This window comes from Callorhinus ursinus, unplaced genomic scaffold (assembly GCF_003265705.2).
Source record: "Callorhinus ursinus isolate GAN/ISIS: 27379988/994484 unplaced genomic scaffold, GSC_fseal_2.0 scaffold5, whole genome shotgun sequence".
In the NCBI taxonomy this organism is placed as follows: Eukaryota; Metazoa; Chordata; class Mammalia; order Carnivora; family Otariidae; genus Callorhinus; species Callorhinus ursinus.
Genome location: NW_027397067.1, coordinates 48627031 through 48650436, shown reverse-complemented (window position 1 = coordinate 48650436; position 23406 = coordinate 48627031). Strand labels below are relative to the sequence as shown.

Sequence of the window (23406 nt, the reverse complement as noted above, 5' to 3'; positions counted from 1 at the left end):
AAACTCAACCTGAAAACTCTCCATAACTGCTTTTAATATTCGGTAACACTGCCTTCTAGACACCTCTGTTTTCATTCCAACATTCCAACCCCCTTTCTCCTCCCTTGGAAAAGCATAACTTCATTAACACGAGTGCCCAGCATTTTACTTCTGCCACTTCCAATCATTTTTTTCTCACCTAGAGCAGGGAACTGCTTTCAAGTATTACAGGTGGGCTATGACTTGGAGAAGAAAATCCAGGGAGACAGTCTGAAGTCAGTCCACCCCTCAGGTGAGTCCTCGGGGACACTGGCACAGTGATTCAGGAGCCTGGAAATGGTAGATTCAAATTGTACCAAAGGTGTGTGGCTACTTTGCAACTCTCCAAATGGTTCTCTAGGGGAGAGTGAAGCCCGGGGTTCAGACCTCCATCGCGTAGCCCAGAGGGCAACTGAGGGCATGAAAGCATGTCTAAGAACTAGTTCCTTAAGAGTGTCCCCTTTTTGTTCTCAGCATGTTAAACCTTCCTCTCCGCATAACTCTGTTCCCAGACCAGCAGCTCAGAAGGCCCTCACCCATTTCCTTGTACCTCACTCACCATTCCCAGCTTTAGCCTGCTGACCCACATTGCATGACCCAGAGTATACACAGCATCAAACCTACCCAGACACCCATGTGAGGGCAAAGGGCACACTACAAATCATGCCTGGTTCTAGAGACTTGCCAGTTTGGGGGTACCTGGGTGGCTTAGTTGGTTGAGCGACCGACTCGATTTCGGCTCAGGTCATGATGTCTCCCCAGGTCCGGCTCTGCACTGGGTGTGGAGCCTGCTTAGGATTCTTTATCTCCCTTTTCCTCTGCCCCTCCCTGCCCCTCTAAAAAAAAAAAAAAAAAGACTTGTCAGTTTGACTTCCTGTCTGTCTGTCTGTCTCGTTTTAAAAGATTTTCTTTATTCATGAGAGACAGGAGGGAGGGGGGCGGAGGCAGAGGGAGAAGCAGGTTCCCCACAGAGCAGGGAGCCCGATTCGAGACTCGGACCTTGGGATCATGATCCAAGCTAAAGGCAGATGCATAACCGACTGAGCCACCCAGGCGCCTTGACTTCCTGTCTCTTAACTGGACTATTTCAATAGTTTCTAGCTGGTCTCTTTGCTACCAGGAACCCCTCTCAGGCCACCATCCTTGTGGCTGCAAAGTGAGCTTCTGAAACTGTTCTGATTGAATGATTAATCTACTTTACAATCTCCCTTCGCAGTTCTGTTTGGGATCTGTGCTTTCTAGGCAGGCCTCGGTTGGCCTTAGGCACGATCTTGCTACCCCTCCCGTGAGATCTCTCAGCACCTTTCACGTAGCTTGATTCTTTCACGGCAATGCCTGAGGGAGGGTTAAACTTTATCATTTATTCATTTGATTGTTCACTCATTCTCCAAGTATCTTTTGATATTTAGAGGCCAGGCACTATTTTAACAGTAGGACAATAAACAAAATAGCCCTAAATCCCTGCCCAAATGGCACTTCCATTCCAGGGAGCCAACTAGACTTTCAACTGACTTCTAGATAATGTCTGAGAGACAAACCAGCTCCCTCTTGATCTTTAGATCTGGCATATTAAGTGGTCTGAGCCTCATATCGCTCATCCAGGATGCTGCGCTGGGCAGAAGTAAACAACTGTGTCATGTCCACACAACCCCAATCACCTAGCAAGCAACTGCAGGTGATTCTGTGTCACCCAGCAACCCCCCTCCCCCCACCCAGCTCTCTCTGCTGGCAAATTCCTCTTCCATCCTGTGACCCTGAAGCTTGGAGCCATGCTTTTCCCACTCTGGCTTTGGCTGATGCCTGACTCAGAGCTCATGAAGCCTCAGTAGAGCCTAGTGATTAAGAACATGGACTTGTGGCGCCTGGGTGGCTCAGTTGGTTAAGCGACTGCCTTCGGCTCAGGTCATGATCCTGGAGTCCCGGGATCGAGTCCCACATCGGGCTCCCTGCTCGGCAGGGAGTCTGCTTCTCCCTCTGACCCTCTTCCCTCTTGTGCTCTCTATCTCTCATTCTCTCTCTCTCAAATAAATAAATAAAATCTTAAAAAAAACAACAACATGGACTTGGGACATCCTACTTCCATCCTAAGTCCACACATCCAAGCTGTGTGACCTTGGATGAATCACCTAACCTCTCTGAGCCTCAGTCACCTCTTCCATAAAAAGTGCATATTAGTTATTTATTGCTGTATAGAAAATTGCCCCAAGCCTCTGAGCTTTATTTGCTCACCTACAGAAATTGGATTGTAAGAATGCAGTGAATTTTACATTTAGTGCTTAGAAAATTGTCCAGTATATAGGAAACGTTCAATACGTGATAGCCTTTATCGTCTCGCAGGTTCCTGCTCACTGGATTTTAGCTTGCTGCATCCTGGGGCTCTGAACCCTTTCACTCCTGATGACTCCTGGGTAAGATGTTTAGGAAGCTAATGGAGATCCTGTGTGAAGTAACTGATGACTCCACTTTTTCCAAAAATTTGGAAAAATAAATTTCCTATAAGATAGAAACTAGATAAGGAAAATGGCAATAAATTGGGGGGGGGGGGCTTTAAAAATTAGATAAAACGTAGGTGAGGTTAGTACAAAAGTGATCATTATAATGTCCTGTTAAAGATTGACCCCCATTTTAGCGCTGAGGCTCCTAGCGGCCAGGTTAAAGGGAAACACGTCTTTAAAAAATTTCACAAAATTTGGGGCGCCTGGGTGGCTCAGTTGGTTAAGCGACTGCCTTCGGCTCAGGTCATGATCCTGGAGTCCCAGGATCGAGTCCCGCATCGGGCTCCCTGCTCAGCAGGGAGTCTGCTTCTCCCTCTGACCCTCCCCCCTCTCATGCGCGCGCGCTCTCTCTCTCTCAAATAAATAAAATCTTAAAAAAATTTTCACAAAATTCAAAGCATCTATAGGTTATGAGTGAGACTTTCTTGGCTTCCTTTTTACTGCGCGGAGCACCGCCCCAGGGGTAATTAAGCTCAGAAATTCTCTCTGACCAGGGTACAGGCGGCCCCGCTCTTCGTGCGGAAAAACTCAGGTATCTCACGCTGTGCGCGGCTGCTTCAAAAGAGTTCCGGGGGTGGGCGGCAGTGACAGGTATCCCCACTAGGTGGCGCCCGTGGATTACCTTTATGCTTAGAGCCTTGGAAGTTACCGCAAACGGTCTCCGGGTGCCCTAGCTGATTTCACTTAGTATTAAATTCTTAGGTTCTGTCATGTTTCTGAACCTCACAAGCGCCCGCGCCTCCCTGTCCTTTGCATTGCTACAGTGGTTTTGAAGTGGGGAGGAGCTAGGAGGAAGAGGGGATCCCTGCCTCACTTGCCCCGCGCTCTCCCATACACCCACTCCTAGGAGTAACAAGTCCCACACAAACTACAGGTTTCCAGGGGCCGCGACAACTTCTGGAGCCCTGAGCGCAATGTGAACCGCTGTTCCCCGGGCGTGAGACAAGGTAAGGAAAGGCTAAAAGAACAGAATATTCAAGAGATGTGTGGTGGTTACACTTTGAGGGTGACTTTTTCCAGGTGGGGTTTGAACTTCTTCAAGCTGGAATGTCAGGCTCACCAAGGACATGCCTATGGCCACACAAAGCCAAGTTTACTTAGCTGGATGCACCTGAGGAACTCCCACACCAGGCAAGCCTTCAGAGCCTGTGGATCTGAGAGGGGTGAGGATGGGGCTTTGAAGGGTCAGGTGGTTGAGGCACTCACACAGCCGGGAGCAATTAGGCCTGGTTGGTGGGGAGAAGGGATTTTTGCTGCTCGGTTCCGGCTCAAAGAAGGGACCTTTTATCTGTGGGGGAAAGGTCCCTGTGTGGCTGCAGTTTTGCTAGATGCTTGGGTTTGTTTTTGTGATTTAAACACGAAGATCTTGAAGGCAGTCACTGAATTGGTTGCTCGGGATGCCTTGTTTCAGTAGCTCCTGAGGACAGGGCTGCATCTTTTTTCTGTCCCCAGAGCCTGGCACAGAACAGATGCTCTTTGTTGGAACTCACAAACATCCCCTCCTTCCTCTGCTTCTGGTTCTCTTCCTGGGCTTGTCCTGAGATGGGTGAGCCAAAGGGAGCCGACATTCGTTCACTTGCACGTTGATGAAGCACCTACTGCAGGCCCTGGGCCAGGGGCTGGCAACACCGTTATAGGCAGCCCAGACATGACAGTCCCCTGAGGGGACAGGCGTGGGTCGGGTCAGCAGATACAGCTAAGACTACGAGAGTCTTTCTGGCGCCTGGTGGCTCAGTCCATTAAGCGTCTGCCTTCGGCTCAGGTCATGGTCCCAGGGTCCTGGGTTCGAGCCCCGCATCGGGCTCCCTGCTCCTCAGGGAGTTGGCTTCTCCCTCTGCTCCTCCTCCCACTCATTCTCTCAATCTCTCTCTCAAATAAATTCTTAAAACACACACACACACACAAAACACGAGAGTGACAGCTGTGGAGGAGAAGCACAGGGTGCTAAAGGGCCTAAGATGAAGGAAGAAGGCCAGCGTGCCCTGGAACATGGCGACTCACGATGCAAGCACCATGCAGGGCAGAGCCAGACCAGGCAGAGCTCTGCAGGCCTCTTCATGGATTTCCATTTTTTATCCTAGGAGAAATGGGGAAGATGTAGGTATAGCTTGCGTAACTGGGGGCATGACGGGTTTGATGCCTGACATGGGTCACAACAGAAGAGGAACCAGGTTTTGAGGGGAGGTGTGTGAGTGTGGTCCTGGACATGTTGCATTTGAGGTAAATTTGGGGTGGGAATCAAGTGGGGATGTCAGTAGGAGGTTGGATATTCAGTCTGGAGCTCGGAGAGAGACCCAGCACAAAGGCTACACATATGAAAGTCTTGGCTCCCATACCCTTCTTGAGAAGTTATGGTAGTGTCCTTTTTGTCATGGTAGTGCTCTGGGGGTGGGGGCGTTTCTGGGGAGTTTGGCTCCTCTCTTTCAGATTCCCCCGGTGGAGTCCACGGGGTCAAGCTGGATCCTGGAAGAAGATGCAACCACCAAGTGCTAATGTCTATTGGTTTGAAGGTGGCAGCTGGGAGTAGGGAAGGAGGCGTGACCACATCCGAAAGTCTAACCCAACCAAATCCCACCCCTTCACACCCCACACTCCACATTCAATCACATCTAATCAGTTGGCACTTCAATTACCCGGAGTTACTGTGCACACCAAGTGTGCAAGAGAAAAGCAAATGGAAAAGCACAAGCTCATAGCAGAGACTCATGTCATCATACCCTCGGGTGTTACCAGAGGTTAATGCAAGTCCACAGTCTCTACAAATTCAAACTTCAAAATGCTCTGGAAACCCAAAGTTTTGAGTTTAGTTTGGTGAAAACTCCTTCGGCCTCAAAAGTTGACTACGCTGACCTGCAGCTGTTTACAGTGTTTGTTTGTCCTACTTGGTGTGAAGAGCCACACACTTTGCTGCAGGAATCTGGTGTGTTTCATTGCAGGGTGTTGTCCAGACTCTGAGTGTGGGGCGTACCTTGTATGTGTACGGTGAATAATTCTGAATCCCAAACACATCTGCCTTCAGATTCTAGCTAAGGGGGCTAGTGGACCCTTTATCATCAATCTCTTAGATACATCTATGGAGTCAGTGGATCATAAAAGAAAATTAAGTGAGAACAGTGATGATCCTGACAGTGTGTAAAGCATGATCCCATGTAGACAGAAACAGAGGGTTTCTGAGCATCTAGAATACTGCCAGTGTTCTAGACACAGCAGTGAATAAAATAAGGCCTCTGTGTTCATGAAGCTGACAATATTGTATTTTTTATTTAAAAAATATTTTTTAAAAGATTTTATTTATTTGACAGAGACACAGCGAAAGAGGGAACACAAGCAGGGGGAGTGGGAGAGGGAGAAGCAGGCTTCCTGCGGAGCAAGGAGCCGGATGCGGGGGACCCTGGCATCATAACCTGAGCCGAAAGCAGACACTTAACCATCTGAGCCACCCAGGCGCCCCTATTTTTTAAAAAAAAAATTTAAAAGATTTTTATTTATTTGACAGAGAGAGAGAGCATAAGCAGGGGGAGCAGTAGAGGGAGAGGGAGAAGCAGACTCCCCGCTGAGCAGGGAGCCGGATGCAGGATGCAGGATGCAGGATGCGGGGCTCGGGCTCATCCCAGGACCCTGGGATCATGACCTGAGCAAAAGGCAGACGCTTAACCATCTGAGCCACCCAGGCGCCCTGTATTTTTTATTCCATAAAGAATGCACACATAGAGATTTGCCGATATGAAGCACTGAAAGGGTAGACGCTAAAACTCTAACAGTGTTCGTTTCTGGATACAGGCACTATGAGTTATTTCTTTTCCTCCACATTTCCACATTTGCCTGCAATGTCCAGGACTCAGTTTTGAATTCTTTTTTTTTTTCTTTGAAAAAGAATGATGGACTTTAAGTTACCAGTAGTTTCTACTGCCCAGACCCGAGCAGCCCTCTGCCTCCCGAGGCTACTCGTCGCCGTAGGTGCAGGTGGGGTCCGCGTGCAGTTACGAGGCCGCACCAGGAGAGGGCGCAGCGCCCGCGGGGCTCGGGGCGGGGCCGCGGCGGCGCTTTTCTCCCCAGCAACACCGGCCCGCGCGCCGCTCGAGAAGCGCGGCCTCGCGGCTTCCCCGGCGGGGCCTCCCCCGCTCCGCCCCCCGCCCGCTGCGGCCTCGCCCGCGCCTCGCCCTGTGGGCCGGGGCCGACTGGGGCGCGGCGGGCGGGGTCCGGCCCCTGCAGTCGCGCCCCGCGCCGCGCGGGATGGGGGGTGGGGGTGGGCCAAGCGCACGGCCCCGCCCGGCCGGGCCGCCTCCCCTCCCCCTTCCCCCTCCCGCCCCCGCCCCGCCCTCCCCCGGCCCCCGCCTCTCGGCGGGGTCGGCCGGGCAGCGGCTGACTCGCACTTTGGAGCCGAATAGGGAGACGTGACCGGCGAGACGCGGGCAGCGCCGGGAACAGGCGCGTGGGCGGGAGGGGGAGGCCGGGTTTCTGGGCACCTGGCGGCCGGGCGGGGTGGGGAGGGCAGCGGCCGCCCCCTCTCCCGGCGGCGGGTTCCCAGGGGAGGGGGGGGGAAGGGAAATGGGCTCCTCCCAGGCGCTCCGGCTCCCCTACCCCCGCCCCCCCGGGCTCTGGCTCGGGCGTGTGCGCGCGCACCGAGACGGTGCCGCCTGTTCGCCCCGCCGCGGCCCGGGCCACCCTGCAGCCGGGAGGGCCTGGCCTGGGAGTGCGGCCGGGTTAGGGCTCCCGTCCGCAGTAGGTGGTCGGGCGTGCCTCTGCGACGCGACGGGGGTAGGGAACTTAGGGAGTCCGATCCAGACACAGTTTCCCAGAGATACTGCTGTCCAGCCTCAAGTTTCCTAATCCGTAAAACGTAGCTTCCACACCGGGAATCTCGTGACGCTACAAGAGAGGTGCCGGGAGAATCCCAAAAGAGAATTGTCCATGCCTAAATCCAAGAAAGGGCCGTCTCGTGGCGCCTCGCCCTCTGCTGTATTTCTCGAGACCTTGGGCAGTCTCTAGCTTGCCCTAATTTTGGCCGGAAAAGACCTTCCAGTAAACCCTGGTTACCTTCATAGTTTCCTCGAACATGATGGGGATTTAAAGGAAGAAGAGTGCGCAGCATTTCAAGGACACTTTCCCCTTGGATTTAATGCCCAAACCCTAGGATTAAGTGTGGCTTCTCCAGGGCTCTGGTCGCAAGGCTTAAAATAAAAAAAACCCACGAAATCCTGGGATGTTACAGTCAAAAGGCAGGAGGGATTGCCCCACTACTTTTAACTGCTTGTCTTTCAGATTGCAGCCCCCTCCCTGCCTCTTGAGGTGGCTGCTTCACCAAGTTATTGAATGTCTCTCAGCCTCAGTTTTCTCAGCTGTCAAATGGGAACAACGCTGCTTGGTGGTGACAGGGTCAGGTGCTCAGGACGAATCTCCAACTTTCACAGACTCTCACGAGTCCTTTAAGGCAACATTGTCATTTGTCAGGAAATTCTTCCTATAGTTCTAAATCCTCCCCAGGCTCAAGGCTATATTTCTGCTGCTCAGTCAGTCCCAGGGAAGGTTGGCTGGGTACCCTTTTGTTAATCCACATCATTTCCCTTGCAGCAGGGAGGCCACTGCCCGGTTCGTCAGCCTGACCTTCCTCACACAGGGCCTCAGATATGGCTTCAAGGTCTTCCCCAAAGCCGTGGGTTAGGGAGGTGGGGGTGGACAGACAGGGAGTTGTGAAGCCCATATTTGGAGATTTTCCCTAAATTTGTGAAAGGAGTTACTAGCAAAACAGGAGGAAGAGAATGTTTACTGAAAACTGTCCCCGCGCTGAGGTGACTTATCTGAAAACCCTCACAGGGGCAGGAATCTTCACCTCCATTTTGCCGGTAAGAGAGGACCTGTAGGCCAGGTCCCCAATCTGTGCATAGCTGGGCCCTCCTCCACTTCTGAGGGCCAGCGTTGCAGGAGATGGTGCCACCTCCACTGAGGCCCCCTACCAGGCTTGTGGAGTCGATAGGAAACGCCTGCAGTTCCCGCTGATTCCTGTTCTCCTGCCGGTGGGGCTCAGGGTGGCCATCACCGGCTTGGAAGGCCAGTTGGCTCTTTGGAAACAAACAGAAGCCTCACCCTCCCTTCCTGTTGGAAACTTTGGCCTCTGCTACAGAGTGGATGCCTGGGAAACACATTTCAGCTCCAGCCTCAGGGAGTCCAACTGCTCCTGGAGATCTGCCAAAGCCGTTCTCAGGGTTTTTGGAGTTGGGAAGTCTGAAGGCCAGGAGGCCCCACTCTGAGTGTGGGCCTGACCTGGACGCACTCAGTGGTGACATCTGCACCAGTGCTTCTCATCCCTGGCCGCCCAGTGAAAGAATGCTAAAGCCTGGGTCCACCCCAGACCCATGAAGTCAAATTTCAGGGAGGGGGCCCATGCATCAACATTTTTGTTTTCTAAAGCACCCCCAGGTAATTCTACCGTGCTGGTGGGGTTGAGAAACCCTGAGGGAGATCAGTACAAATACCTAATGATCAAAGGACAGACGAGGAAAGTGTTTGAAATCGGAACAAAAGAGGATTTGCATTAGACACCAACTAATAAAAGCCATCCAAGGCAGGGAGGCTCCAGCAGCTGTGACTGAGCAGGACTACGGAATTCTTGGAAGGAATCCATCTGTCTGGGAACTGGCATGACGCAGTGCCCTGGGGGCACAGGGTGGAACCCTGTGGCTCCAGGTCCCTCTGGGCCACTGTGCCTGCTTCTGAGATCCACATCTATCTGCTAGGCCAAGCTGCTGATGCTCTTGTGAGCCTCTTGTGATGCTCTTCCGGTCCAACTAGATTGCTTGCCGTTCCCAGAACTCACCCCACTCTTTCCCGCCTCTAGGTTTTGGTTCCAGGCATTTGTTTCTGTCTGGAATGTCCTTTCCCCATCTGTTGAAGTCATTCCTCTTCAAGGTCCCTACCTTAATGCCAGCTCCACTAGGAAGCCTTGTTACCCCTGTCCCCCCAGTTCTGCTCAAGGTGTGCCCACAGTTGCTTCCCTGGCCAGCTTGTATCTGCAGGGTGAAGACCAATAGACTCCTTTGTGCCTCTTCCTCCCCCACCTGTCATTGGGGATGGGGAGCACCTTGCATAGAAGTCTTTCTTGAATGCTACAGAATTTGTCCCAGTTCCAGGACAGGGTGGACAGTCACCCAAAGAAATTCTCTCTGCTCATGCGCTTTCCTGAGGCTCTCTGGTCCCTCTGTTCCATTTCCTGAGAGCACAGGGCCTTGTGGTTAGCCAGCAGGGACAGGAAAGCGCCGGGGCCAGGCCTTGACCCAGCACGTGGTGGCTACGGCACCAGGGTAGGTGCCCCTGGAGAGGGGCGGGGTACAAAGAGGGAGACCGGGAATGCAGGCGTCCAGGCCCTGGAAGCTGGTGCGGTCTCTTCCCAGACACACCGAAAGTCTTAAAGGGAGGGGGAAGAGCGCCGCGACCTCGGGCGCCACCGAGGCCAGTGCTGGTGTCTCTCCCGATAGCTGAGTGTGTGGGCGTGTGCGACACGGGGTGGGGGAGCCTCCCGCGGCCCTCACCCCCCCCCATACGCCGGCGGGGGCCCCGTGAGGCACAGCAAGACCGCGGAAGGGGGGCGGGTAGGCCCCAGACGCGGCGCGCCGGCTGCCGGCTGCCGGGGGGCGAGGGCTGGTCCCTTCTCTGTCGCCTGCCACCGGCCCCGCGCTTCAGATGACCCCGGCAACTGCCAGCCGGCTCCAGCGCCCCCTCCGCGGCCGCCTTCTTGGGGTTTTCCGGCTCCGCGCGCCCGGGCCTCTCCCCTCCCCCCAACCCCCCCCCAGCCCCCCGCCCCGCCGACCGCGCCGCCCCGCCCCCCAGGGCCACGCGGCGGGCTTTCTGATGAGTCAGCGGGAGCCCGGGAGCCTCCGGCCGCCCCGGGCATCTGCTCCGGTGACGCACTGTGACTCACGGGCGCCCAGGCCGCCGCAGCCGCCGAGCGCGCCGCACAGCCCCCTGCCGCGGCCCGGCGGCCCCCGGGCTCTGCCCCGCGCCCTGCGCCTTCCTCCCCCCAGCGCTCCCGCCCCCTCTCCCCTTGGCCCCGCTCCAGGCTGACATCAGACGCTGGCCGCCCGGCCACCCTCTGAGTCAACAGTTTCCGAAGCGGAGCCTGCTGCCAGGGGCGGAGAAAGCGCTGCCTCCGGGGGGAGGCGGAGGGGGGCCGGCCCCGGTCTGGCAGCCGCGGGAGGGCGGAGGTGGGTGGGGACGGGCGCAGCTTTTTACAAGAAGTCACGGGGGGTAGGGGCGAAAGAGGGTGAAAACCACCCTGCGGTCCTGCCGCGGCGGGGAGGAAACCTGCCGCCCCAGAGCCACGTGCTGAAGCCGGCGCTGGGTGGGTGGCTGGCCCCGCCCCGGAGTGGCTTGGGGAAGGGGGGGGCTTGCTGGGAAAGGCTGCAGGCCAACTTCCCGGGGGAGGAAGAGAACCCCGGGTGGACACCCTCGGCCCTGGGGCACCAGGGAACAAGGGTGTCTGGAGTAGGAGGTCCAGTTCCCTTCGATGGGAGCAGCTCTGGCCTAGCCGGAAGAAATGTACTGGCCTAACCTAACTTCCTCCCCTGACCCTGGTGGGATGGGGTAGAGGCTGGAGACTCCCCCACACTTCACACCCTTCAAAGAGGATGTATGTCCCAGGGTTTCCAGAACCTCAGTAAATAGAGGGTGGGTGGCGGTTTAGTGAAGGGGGTGGTGGTAGGAAGATGGAAGGAAGCTGTATAAAGAGGAGAGGATTTTAAGAACATGTGAAGAACAGCACTGGATTCCTTGCGAAGGTGAGTTTCTTACTGCCTGAGAATTTAGGCCGAAGCCTTCCGAAGACAGAAGATGGGCTAACTTGCAGGCAGTAATGAGACACGTGGTGAAGGAGTCTGGGCTTCTTCCTCGGATAACAAGGCTGGAGGGGCTCAGGGCGGTATGGTCCTCCACTGAGGCTGTGTTCAGGAACAATTTGAGATGCTGCATCCTGTGGTTCTAGGATGCTCAAGGAGGGCAAAAGCACCCTTTAAAAAGCAGTCACCTGCAGTGGCCTAAGAGGCACCGGTAAGCTGCTTTAACCCCGATAGGTTTCCCCTGCCCATGGCCGACAGGAAGGAAGACAGAGGAGCCAGGACAGAAAGGCAGCGGAGCTCCACAGGCGCTTGGGTTTCTTCCATCCCCACTCCATCCCGCCTCACCCCACCGTCCTGGGCCCTGTGTGGTGGTCCTTCCAGGAAGCTGGTGGGCAGCATCAGCAGGAGTTATCCTGGGAGCTAAGGCCAGGTGCCGGAGGGGGGCTGTGGATGCCAGGATGAGCAAGACACAACTGTCCTTGGTGGGCCTCCAGCTGGATTTCATTCTCGGGCTCTTTCCGGGATTTAACTTGCTGTTCTTTCCAAAGCCACAGCTCAACAAGTGATGCCAACCCGGGGGGGGGGGGGTGTCCATGTCTCATCTTGCAGGCAGAAGTAGCACAACAGCTGGGTGAACAAAACCCGCCCGGATCTGTCCAGAGCTGTTTGTCAGCACAGCCTCGACAAGGACCCTGTGAGCTGCTTCTTGCCCCATATGACCCTTGTTCCAACTCACATAGAGCAGGAGCTCCTGGCCCCCTTCTCCTTGGGCAGCCTTTTCCCCAGTGTGCGGGTGGGCGGCTCATTTCTGCCAATCCAGTCCAACTCAAAATAGCACTGAACCAGACTTCTGGGAAAGCTCTGTGCTACAGGCCTCTGTAGAAAAGAGTTAAAAATGACAGCTCTGGGGAAATCAAGGGGTGTAATTTGCTGAGATGGGTCAAGATGCAGAGACCTGTGACATCAGAGGGCAGAAATAGTGGCCAGGGATTGGTATGGAAAGTGTTAGTGGTGGAAGGTCCTGGGCCCTGTGTGGTTGCCCTTTGGGGAAGCTGGTGGGCTGGACCAGTGGAGATTATCGTGGGAGCTAAGGCCAGGTGCAGGAGGGGGGCGGTGACCGGATATTTAAGCCACAAACGCTGCCACACCCAACTTCCACATTTTTTTTTTCCAGGCTGAGAGCTCCCTTGGTAGGGGTTACCTCCTCCAGCATTTCACATTCTGATTTCTCATGGTTCTGGTTTGGACCCAGTTCAGTTGCCATCTTCTCTGGGAAGCTCCTTTCTCCTGCCCCACGTTCTGAGTGCCCCTGGCTCATGCATCCAGGTAACTCTTACTTTGCTTTGTTTGGCCTCAGAGGTTTTGCTGAACTCAACTTCCCCCGCCACCCAGACAGAGGCCCACTGGGAGGCCCAGAGTTTCATCTTTGCCGCTGCCCCTTGATGGAACTCCTGAGGAAATGAATTAGCTGTGAACTTTGCCCTCCTCTGCCCAATGCTTGGCCTCATAGGCTTTCTTTGTGTCTGACTGGTCTTCCTTCTTGCTGTGTCTGCTTCCATGAGAGCCTCATCTCGGGTTTTGACCCAGCCTGCTCTTTGCTTGATGGTTTAGCCCAGCCTCTGGGCCCCTGGTTCATCATCGTCATTGATTCCAGCGGCCATTCAGCAGAAGTCTTTGCTCCTTCTCTTAGCAATTGGAACGAAGGCAGAGGGTCAATGGAATTTAAGTGCAACTCACTAAAGCTAGCCCATTGTGTGTACATCCATACTCAAGAATACAGATGGACTTCATTAAAGCTAACATGTCATGTTACATTCATACAAAATACATTCATAATACATACAAAATACATTCATACAAAAAATATTAGGGGCTGTTTCCCCCTTTGCTCTTTTTTTTTTCCCTTGAGGGGCTAAGTCTCTTCACAAAACTTTTTCAAAGACCATTAAATGTAAGCTTCCTCATATGCCTTAGAGGGCTTACTTTTTTCTTTTTTCAACTTCTGGGGAAAAAATACATTGAAAGTGAGGTATAAAATCAAGAGATGAATTAGCAGAGATTAGACTATTTTCAGGGGTCATGTAACAAAATTCTATATTACTGCAGATACCAGAAAATTTGGCATGAAACTGAGCTAAATTAGGAATATCTGCCTCCAAAAGTTTGGCATAACTCCTCAAAACATCTGGCATCCCCCGGTAGCATTTATCACTCCACTGAGAATTGAACCTCCTCTAAGTCATTCTTGGCCACATTATAGAGCAGAGGACAGTCCAGGACACTGTTAGAAAATCTTGGCCTCTACCTCTGGCTCTGCCATGGCTGAGCTCTGCTACCTTGGGCCACCTGCTGATCTGCCTGAGCCTTGGTTTTACTTACCTGTAAAATAGAGATCATTCCATCCACATCTTAGGGCCCGTGTGAGGACCCGAAGAAGTAAGAGACACTCAGTAAAGGCTTCTTAAGAAAGAGTAGCTTCAAGTGTTTCAGACTTTCTAACTGTAGAGGTAAACACTTCCTGATATAATTTTCTTCCTGTGTATAATTTTCTCCATTTGGGATTCTTTAGATCCAGGTTCTGTCCAGGGTCAAGCAGGTCAACTTGAGAGAGAAATGAGCTCTTTTTCAGAACCCACTGGAGAAAAGACCAACATTTCTAGGAGAAGTAAAGAATGTAATAGCAGTACAATCTACCAACCAATCATGGGTTAAGGGTCTGAGAGAAACCTGATTATGAACCAGTCTGAGGCCTATCAGTGACAAAAATGACCTTTGCCCAGACACTAGGCATGTCTGAGCCACTGAACAAGGTTTTAATCCAGGAGGTGTTGAAAGAGCCTAATAAATACTTATTCCATTGAGTAAAATCCAAGAGTTTGAAGAAAAATGTGAAGTTTGTTTTCTGTGCCCCTCTACCATGTGAGATGTGACTGAGGGAAATTGGTAAACCAGACCCTCTAATAGATGCTCTGATGTATGATGGGCCCCAGAGTCCCATGCTGGGCCCTAGACTATTGTTCCGGTGCACAGAAGCAGGAAATGCTCCCAGGAAGGACAGATTAACTGGCTGCACTGGACACCCTTCAGAAAGGGAACAAGAACTGTCCTTTGCACCTTGGCCATTTCTGCCCCAGCTGACACCAATCCAGGGAATATATATATATATATGTTCATTTCCTAGGAATGCATAACCAAGCACCACAGAAATTTATTTGCTTAGAGTTCTGGAGGCTAGAGATCCGAAATCAAGGTGTCAGCAGGGTCATACTCTCTCTGAGACTCTGGGTAGAAGCCTTCCTTGTCGCTTCCTAGCTTCAGGTGGCATTCCTTGGCATGCAGCTGCATCATTCCAATCTCTGCCTCTGTGAGCACATGATGTTCTCCCTGTGTGTCTGTGTCTTCACATGGCATTGTCCTCTTAATAAGGACATCCATCATATTGGACAAAGGCCCACCCTAACTACCTCCTCTTAACTTGATTACACCTGCAAAGACTGTTTCCAAATAAGGTCACAGGTACGGTGGATTAGGACTCCACAGTATCTTTTTAGGGAAAATAATTCAACCCATAGCATAAGGTAAGAATGATATCTTTGCTGTCAGGCTGCCGCACAGGCCGAGGGGGTGGTCAACCCGGGGGCATTCTTCTCTACGCCTGGGAGGGGGCAAATTGGAACAGCAAGTTGGCAGTCTCTTTATCAGAAGACTTAAAAACATTCATAGCCTTTAATCCAGTGACCCACTTCTAGGAATCCAGCTATTGAAGTCAGCGAAAATGTTGATAAAACTTTATGTGTAGAGATATCCAACTCAATATTGTTTCTAATACTTAATTATCAGGAACAACTTCAACACCTAACACTTAGGGATGGTTATTAAGATAAGTCACATCCACATGAGGGGGATATTATATAGCCTTAGAAATGATATATTCAGAAAAGAAATAGTAATATGGGGGAAGTGAAGTAACATGATGTATTCAGTATGTTGTCAGCTTTATAAAAATTATACAGAGAAGAAAAACACAACATAATGTTAATAGTCCCACCCCTTACGGAGGGATTATGAGTGACTGTTATTGTTTTATTATGGCATTATATATGTTCTCTGCAATAGCTTTTTTTATTTATTTGAGATTTTATTTATTTATTTAAGAGAGAAAGAGAGAGAGTGAGCCCAAGCAGGAGGGAGACGGAGAAGCAGGCTTCCCGCCGAGCAGGGAGCCCAACGTGGGGCTCAATCCCAGGACCCTGAGATTATGACCTGAGCTGAATGGAGATGCTTAACCGACTGAGCCATCCAGGTGCCCCTCTGCAATAGCTTTATAACCAAAGAGAAAAAAAATTATGTTATTTAAAAAATAGATATATAAATAGTTTCCTGGAATATACATTCCAGGAAAGTTCTGGCTGGGAGAAGAGCAGCAGCTGCTGGGTGTCCAGCTGATTTCTACGCTTATAAGCCACAGCCATAACCCCTCTGGAATTCTTCAACATGTAGTTGGGTGGCTACTTGCATCAGAATTACCCATGATGCTTATTTGAAAATGCAGAATTCTAGGCGTGGCTGGGTGGCTCAGTCATTAAGCGTCTGCCTTAGGCTCAGGTCACAATCCCAGGGTCCTGGGATCAAGCCCCGCATCGGGCTCCCTGCTCAGTGGGGAGCCTGCTTCTCCCTCTCCCACTCCCCCTGCTTGTGTTCCTGCTCTCGTCATCTCGCTCTCTGTCAAATAAATAAATAAGTAAATCTTAAAAAAAATAAATGCACAATTCTAGGCCCCACCCAGACCTACTAAATCAGGATGTCTGGGCGCAGGGCCCAGGAATTGGCATTCTCACAGGCTCTGCACGTTTGAGCTGAATTCCGCGCCCCCCCCCCCCCCGCCCGCCTTAGAGGCCGTGGACAACCCGCTCATCAGTAATCCAATGTGGTTTGTCACACCAGTCAGTTACGCCCTCTCGGCCTACTGCGCTTTGAAGAATCAAGGCGAATGAACAGAGGAGTTGTTTGTTTGTTTGTTTGTTTGTTTTTGTTTGTTTATAGAGTCCACTCTTGGTTGTCCCGAAGACGGGAAGCTGTAAAACACAATATTCAAAAGAATAGAAAAATTCACATTATTTGTATTTTATTTTGGAATCCAGTAGCAGCAGATTGTGTTTCTTAAATTATGCTAGGCTAATAATTAAAATGAATTAACATTCCCAGACTGTGCCCTAATTTGGAATTAGGAAGGGTGTAGCTTAAGGAGGACAGCAACCCACAATGAAAGGTTTGCCCCATTAAAAAGCGGTTAATCTGTGTGCAGTTAGTTGAGAATCATAATTACAGACCTGATTGCTTTTAACTCACAACCTTGAGGCTTTCTTTATTGCTGGTTTGCTGGAGCGGTATTGGAGGATGGTAGAAAGTTCTCCACTTTAAGGTGTGTCTTTGCTTGGGGCAGGGGTTGGCCAAGAGGGCCCTTCAGCCCTGCGGTGCCGTAACTTGTCAAGACCAGGGGAGTCATAGCATGCTCGGCGAGGGCCCCACCACTGTGCCACTAGCCTTCTCATCAGGTGAAATTCAACACCTCAAAGAGGCAATAATTCAAGGTATTAGTCCACACTTGTTGCTTCCAGAGTTGGTCATCGCCTCTTAAGAGAAAAGATGAGCCATCTCAGCAATGAACTATCTGCCTACAGCTGGGAGTCATCGGAAAAAAAAAAACCAAGAACAGCAACTCTGAGAAACTCTACATCAAACCTCCTGGAAGGGTTCCTGTTCCCTTTCTGCGCCTTCACTCAGATGGCTTCAGGATGCCCTCCTCACGCTGCCCTCCACTCAGCGCCCCTGTTGGTGGGGTTGGGGGGGGGCAAAAGGAGATAGACTGCAGAGGGGCCGAGCGCCGGGCCCCGAAATAACACCTTCCATCTGCACTTGGTCACGATCACCGGCACCCAGGATCTCCCGGCAGCGGAGCATGGCACCTGGCTGGGTAGGGCTGTCCCTGGAAGGGTCAGCAGGTGGGACCCGGGCTCCAAGGGGTGCAGAGCCGGAGGGCAGGCCTGCTCCTTCTCCCTGTGCGCCCCGCTTTCCTGCAGCACGTGGAAGAGGCAGAGGCAGGCGGCCGAAAGGGTTAGGACCCATCAAGGAGAAAAAAAAAAAATGTAAAAGGAAGCCCTGTATCTTTCACACAACATGTAATTAACTCCCTGCAGAAGATGCCATGGATTCATAATGGGAGCCGACAGCGGGGGAGGAAGGCTCTGACAAGCATGAGATTTCTTGTGGTTTTTTTTTAATTTAATTTTTTAAAGGAACATGAACAGTTGCCCTTGTAATCGTGGACCTGCAGTGATGGTGTCTCCCCAGCAGCAAACCAGATGATGCCGTATCTCACTCCTATCCAGGCAGGATGAACAGGCTTTCTCCTCCACCCCAACGGCTGGCTGTTTCTTGTCCCTGGCTCCCCAGGGTGGGCCTGTCAGCAGCCCCTGTCTGTCAGCCTGCCCCAGCATGAGGGCAGCAATCCTTGGAGTCACCCTGGCCTCTAGCCAGGGGCTCCCAGGGTCGCGCTTCTGGCAAAGCCCAGGCCTCCTCCCGAGTGTTCTGCCCTCAGTAAGGTGGTGGCTGCACTCTGGGAGGAAGGGAGGCCCAGCTGGAGAGGAAAGGTGGGGAGCTCCGAGGTGGGGCCGGGTGGCTGCAGGTGGGCAGGGCCTGGAAGTTGGCCAGAACAAACCGGGGCCAATCCTCTCCCAGGCACAAAGGGCTCTCTGGGAGGGACACGCCCAGCCCCTATGCAATCGGGGAGGCTCACGTTTCTTACCACAGGGAGGCCCATTCCCAGACAGGCCTGGGTGTGGCCTGTAGGCTGAACCCTGCCGGGCCCTGTGGACTTCTGGTGACCCATCTGGGTGACTTTAGTCCTCATTATGATCTGGTCTGCAAATGAAGATGGAGAGAGGCCTGAGCAGGCCCCTTAACGTCACAGAACACGGGGCAGTCGCCTCTTCTCCCTCTGGGAAAGGGCCTTCCTAGGTCGGCCTCCCCGCACCCCACCACTTTTTCTCATACAGATACACTCCTGTGCACTCATACGCTCATACACTAGAGAGGTCTCCAGTCAGACTTAGGCTTGTCAGCTATGCTGTGCAGATCTTTGCCCCCATCCCCAAGCTATTGTCATAGAGGAATTAGCCTAGGTCCAAAGAAATCAGAAGAAATCAGGCTAGGAAATGTGCAACAAGAACCACTGTACTGGCCGCAGGCATAATTATCATTTTTCTTCAGAACTCAGAGTCTCTCCCCGCCACTAAGTACCTTCTCATTATGACCCTGCTATGCATGAAAAAAAGAAAAGAAGGAGGGATGGGAGGGAGGGAGGAAGGAAGGAAGGGCGGGAAGGAAGAAGGAAGGAAACTTTGGGGTAAGCAAAATAGCTTGGAAGACATATTGAAAGGGTCCGTGCCGATGTATGTTTTAGCTGAGCTTGAGGTTTACCTTGGTGGCTGCACCATGCCATGGAAAGGCATGGGTCAGGAAGCCACTTACAGCCTCCATGGGCCTTGTGGGTTTTAAAACTGAAAGTGTTCAAGTAGGATTTCTAAGGTCTCTTCAGTAAAGCCCCAAGGCCATGCGACCACCCACCGGACCCTCCTGCCCACACGGCTTGAGACCCCGTTGTATCAGGGGGCTCTGCAGACATCTGGCAGGCGTGTTCCCTCCCCAACCACAGCTGAGCTGGATGGTAATGGATAAGAGCGCCATCTATGACTGGAGGACCTTTCTCTGTCCTGTATGCCCTGCGCTGTCAACTGTGAAGAAGACATTTATTGAACATAGATTTCTTTGGTACCATCTATGTGCTGGTAAATAAAACAGATGAAATTGACTGTTCCCAGGAGTTTCCACTTGACAACAGAAGCATTGGAACTTCCCCTCTGTGTTCATTTTCTAGGGCTGCTGTACCACAAACTGGGGGGCTTAAACAACAGAAGTGTATTTTCCCACAGTTCTGGAAGCTAGAAATCTGAGATCAAGGTCTTGGCAGGGTGGTTCCTCCTGGAGGTTCACTGGCTGTCTTTGGCCTTCCTTGGCTTACAGATGCAGCACTCCACCTTCACCAGGCATTCTCCCTGTGTGCATGTTTCTGGGTCCAAATTCCCCCCTTTTCATAAGGACATCAGTCATATTGGATTAGAGCACACCCTAATGATCTGATTAACTTGATTATCTCTGAAAAGATTCCGTCTCCAAAAAAGGTCACATTCTGAGGTACTGAGGGTTAGGATTCTAACATACCTTTGGGGGGGGTGGCCATAATTCAGTTTATAACACCCTCTATGGAAAAGCATAGGAAAGCATGGAGGAGAGTCATCTGCCCTTGAGGTGCCTGAAGTCTCCCGCTTCCTCAAGGTCTCATGTGAAGACATCTGATTGGTGGAGCCTGTCTCCACTGCAAGGGAGGCTGGGAGATCAAGTTTCTGCCTTCTACCTGGGGGAGGCATGGCCCTCTACTGTGGGATTTTCCCCAAACACAGGTAGAGCATTCAAAGGACTCATACAAAGGTGGCCACAAAGCACAACAGAAATCTACCACGAAGGTGCTCTCAGGTTTTCTCCAAGGGGACACAGAACCGAGAATGAAGACCGCGGCTTTCCTTTCGTATGCCTTCCCTTCAGTGCCTAGCGTTGTGTGCGCACCACTCACCCTGTTGATGGCTATGGAGGACACCTGGCAAATCTCGATAATGGCCAGTAATATCGAGTGAACATTCACTACGTGCCAGGCATTTTTCTAAGCTCTTTATATGCGTTGCTTCATTTAATCCTTATGACAGCTTTATGAGATAGGGATCATGATTAGCCCCTTTTCGCAGATGAGGAAACTGAGGCACAGAGTGATTAAGTGATCTAACCCGGAAGGTGGGGAAGCTGGGATTTGAACCCAGCAATTTCAGCCGGAGACCGGGAGCTTAACCGCAGTGCTTCCTAACAGGGGGCAGGAGATGAGAGGTCGGAGAAATGCCTCCCCAGCCAGCACTCCGGGAAGGCAGGTATGTGCCGTGAACTTGACAGAACTACCCCTGAGTGGCACGTATATTGTCTCTCACACGCTCTGAGTCAGGCTGGGTGTGACGTTGGTGTGAGGCACACTGACGAAGTCCTCGGGAATCCTGGGAGGGAGGCATGGGAAGAGGCGGGAGCGGGCAGGAGGAGGGAACGTGTGCTGCTGGAGGCCTGCGGGTTCAACCCGGGAGGCTCTGCCTGGTGCGGCTGAGGAAGGCCTGCGTCACAGGCCTGGCTTCTGAGCTTCTGCACTCAGCGGGGCTGGGCAGCTGGAAGCTGGGTTCCCCTGCCAGCATAGGGAGGGACCAAGCTGGTCCCCTGCCAGGGTGCTGCCCAGAGAGGGCCAGCATATTTCCAAGAATTCTTCCCCAGTGACCTAGAGCTGGACCTCGGAGGGGCCCAGTGGCTGCCAGGTCAGGCCCTCCAAGCTGAGGTGCGTTGGAACACCTCACGTGTGGCAAATGTGGCTCAGGTAGCTGCCACGTGCCCAGAGGCTGAGACCAGGGAGCTCTGTGCCTGTCCTGGAGGGGCCCTTGCCACTCCTTACTGCTGTGATCGCAGACACTGGAACATTGCTATTTCGATGACCTTTTTGCAGAAGGAGGCAAAAATAGAAGGGATACATTCTTATATCCCCAAGCATGCCCGACGGGAGACTCCCCTGTGGCCCTGGCCAATTGGATTGGGCCTTGGATCTCACATACTCCAAGTCCAGAGCACAGTTTCAAGAACGTGCATGTACCAGGAGTGTTTGCCATTCACCAGTGAGCACCCCTTCGAGAAAGCTGGGACCCACCTGGTAGCTTCCCTTTCCAAAGGGAAACAGGGTACACGGTGGCTGGGCTTTTCTTAAAAAGAACTGAAGAGGGGCACCTGGTTGGCACAATGGGTTAACATCCGACTTTTGGTCTCAGCTCAGGTCGTGGTCTCAGGGTTGTGAGATTGAGCCCCGCCTTGGGCTCTGCGCTCAGTGTGGAGTCTGCTTGGGTTTCTCTCTCTCTCTCTCCCTCTGCCCACATCCCCCCCCCCACCCTTACTCTCCCTCTCTCAAATAAGTAAATAAATCTTAAAAAAAAAACAGAAGAAAGGTAAAAGAATATTTTCCTTCAAAAGCACTGATATTAAGGTAAGAACAATGTGGTTTCTTATACACTAGTAGGGCATTTCCAAAACACATATGGGTAACAAAAATAAGAAGAAAAGCAAGGGAAAAGAAATTATCCACTGGAGGTTTTTATTACAATAAATGACTACAAAATATGTAGTTAATAAAAAGTTCAGTTTAAGAAATGTTTGCAAACATCAGTAGAGTTCCAGAGTTTTAAAACCAGATTAATATTTGTAATAACATGAAAAACACTCATGCCTTGCATGTACCCTACTGTCCAGTTGTCTCCCCACAGATAAGATGCAGAGAAGAAGGACATTCTTAGAATTTAAAGAATGAGGTGGGGCCAGGGTTACAAGATAAAATACAAGATGGCCTATTAAACTGGAAAGCCAGATAAAACAACAAGTATTTTGTTAGGAGAAGTATGTTCCAAATATCACATGGCACATATCTATACTACAATAATTATTCGTTGTTTCTCTGAAATTCAAATTTAACTATTCACTGTGTATTTTTATTTGCTCCACCTGGCAACCTCGGGTAGGGCCTCATAGGGGAAGTGAGAAGGGGGAGTCGTGGAAGAGAGGCTGGTAGGACTCTGCCAGGTCACGGGGACTCCAGAGCAGCCAGGCCTCTAGCTCCAGGGCGGCCACGGAGGGGCCCTGGGAAAAAGCTCTGGGCCTCTTCTCGGAGCTCTGTGTCCCTGGAGGGAAGAGGCAGGGCCCAACAGCTGCAGAAGGAAGCCTTGAAGTCAACCTGAAAACTCTCCTGGCTTCTCTGGGTAGCTGCCAGTGGAGAAGACAGATTCAGGGTGGCAACATGGGGAATGTGTAAGTGCAGCAGGCTGGCTTGAGGGGTCACCCTGACCCCCAGGGGTATGGACACACAGCCCCATGCCTCAGCTGACCCTGTAAACTGCCTAGCCTGCCCTGACATCCCCTTCAGGTCTGGCTGTGTTGCCCCGCCTCACACTGAATTCCCCCACATTCTCTGGGGCTGAGGTCACTGAATATCCCCAGGCCTTTCCTGCAAGGTTGGAGTGCCAATCCAGGGCATTAGCCGGGTGAGTTATTTGTGCCCAAAGGTACCCTGGGAAGGGGAAGTGTGGGCGCCTGTGCCCAGGAGCCCAGGAGAAACCACTGGGTGAGAATCCCACAGTCTCTTCCGGGGACCAATGGAGCTCGCCGGCCTGAGAGCTGCAACCGCCCCCCCCCCCTCCAGCTCCCCCTGCTAGGCTAGCTGTGATGAAGTGTGGGCCCTCCTCAGGGTCTTCCTCCCAGGGCTGTGTGGGAGCTGCTCTTGTGTCCTTTCCCAGTGAACAGGGTGGGAGAGGGAGGGCGAAGGGGCAGGCCTGCCCTGGGAAGTTTCAGTTTGCATGTTGGACCAGAACATTCACTGGAGGAAGGAAGGACATCCTATGAGCAGAATATCTCTCTGATAATCTCGTGAGGTGCTTTTAATCCCATTTTTACAGAAGACGAAACAGGCCCAGAGAGGTTACGGAACTTTCCTTAGGTCACACAGTTACTAAGTGGTGGGGTCAGAAATCCTACCCAGGCCACTCTGGCTCTAAAATTTGGGCCCATTCTATTCCACTTTGCTGCCCAGGAAAATTCTAGCTCAGGAGGAAATATCTGCCAGCAACTCTGTTACTCTGCTCTTGTCAGCTTCCTGCCTTCCCTGTGACCCCCAACACTTGGCTGTGATTGAAATTTGCACTAGAAAATAATGCTGAAAGGAAACAGCTGTGCTTCTGTGTGTGCACACCAGGAGCTCCATCTCCTGGGCTCTCAGCCCTCCTCCCCCAGAGCCCAGTGGGTGCTCAGGGCTAGGCTGTGGTCATTTTAGCACAGGCCGGAATTGTCCCCCGTCCCTGCCCTTGCACGCCTTACCTAATAATCCCTGA

General features: G+C 52.2%; 1 long non-coding RNA gene across 4 annotated transcripts; it reads left to right on the top strand.

Moving 5' to 3' along the window:
- Positions 1-10757: 10757 nt before the first annotated feature.
- LOC112823295 (uncharacterized) lies at positions 10758-21018 on the top strand. 4 transcript variants are annotated; one of them, XR_012378288.1, is made up of 4 exons: positions 10758-11284; positions 11951-12035; positions 12516-12667; positions 17023-21018. It is a non-coding gene; the product is annotated as an uncharacterized lncRNA (long non-coding RNA). The 4 variants fall into 4 exon arrangements; XR_012378287.1 differs by having other exon boundaries at positions 16960-21018; XR_003207987.2 differs by having other exon boundaries at positions 16785-21018.
- The last annotated feature ends 2388 nt before the right edge of the window (positions 21019-23406 follow it).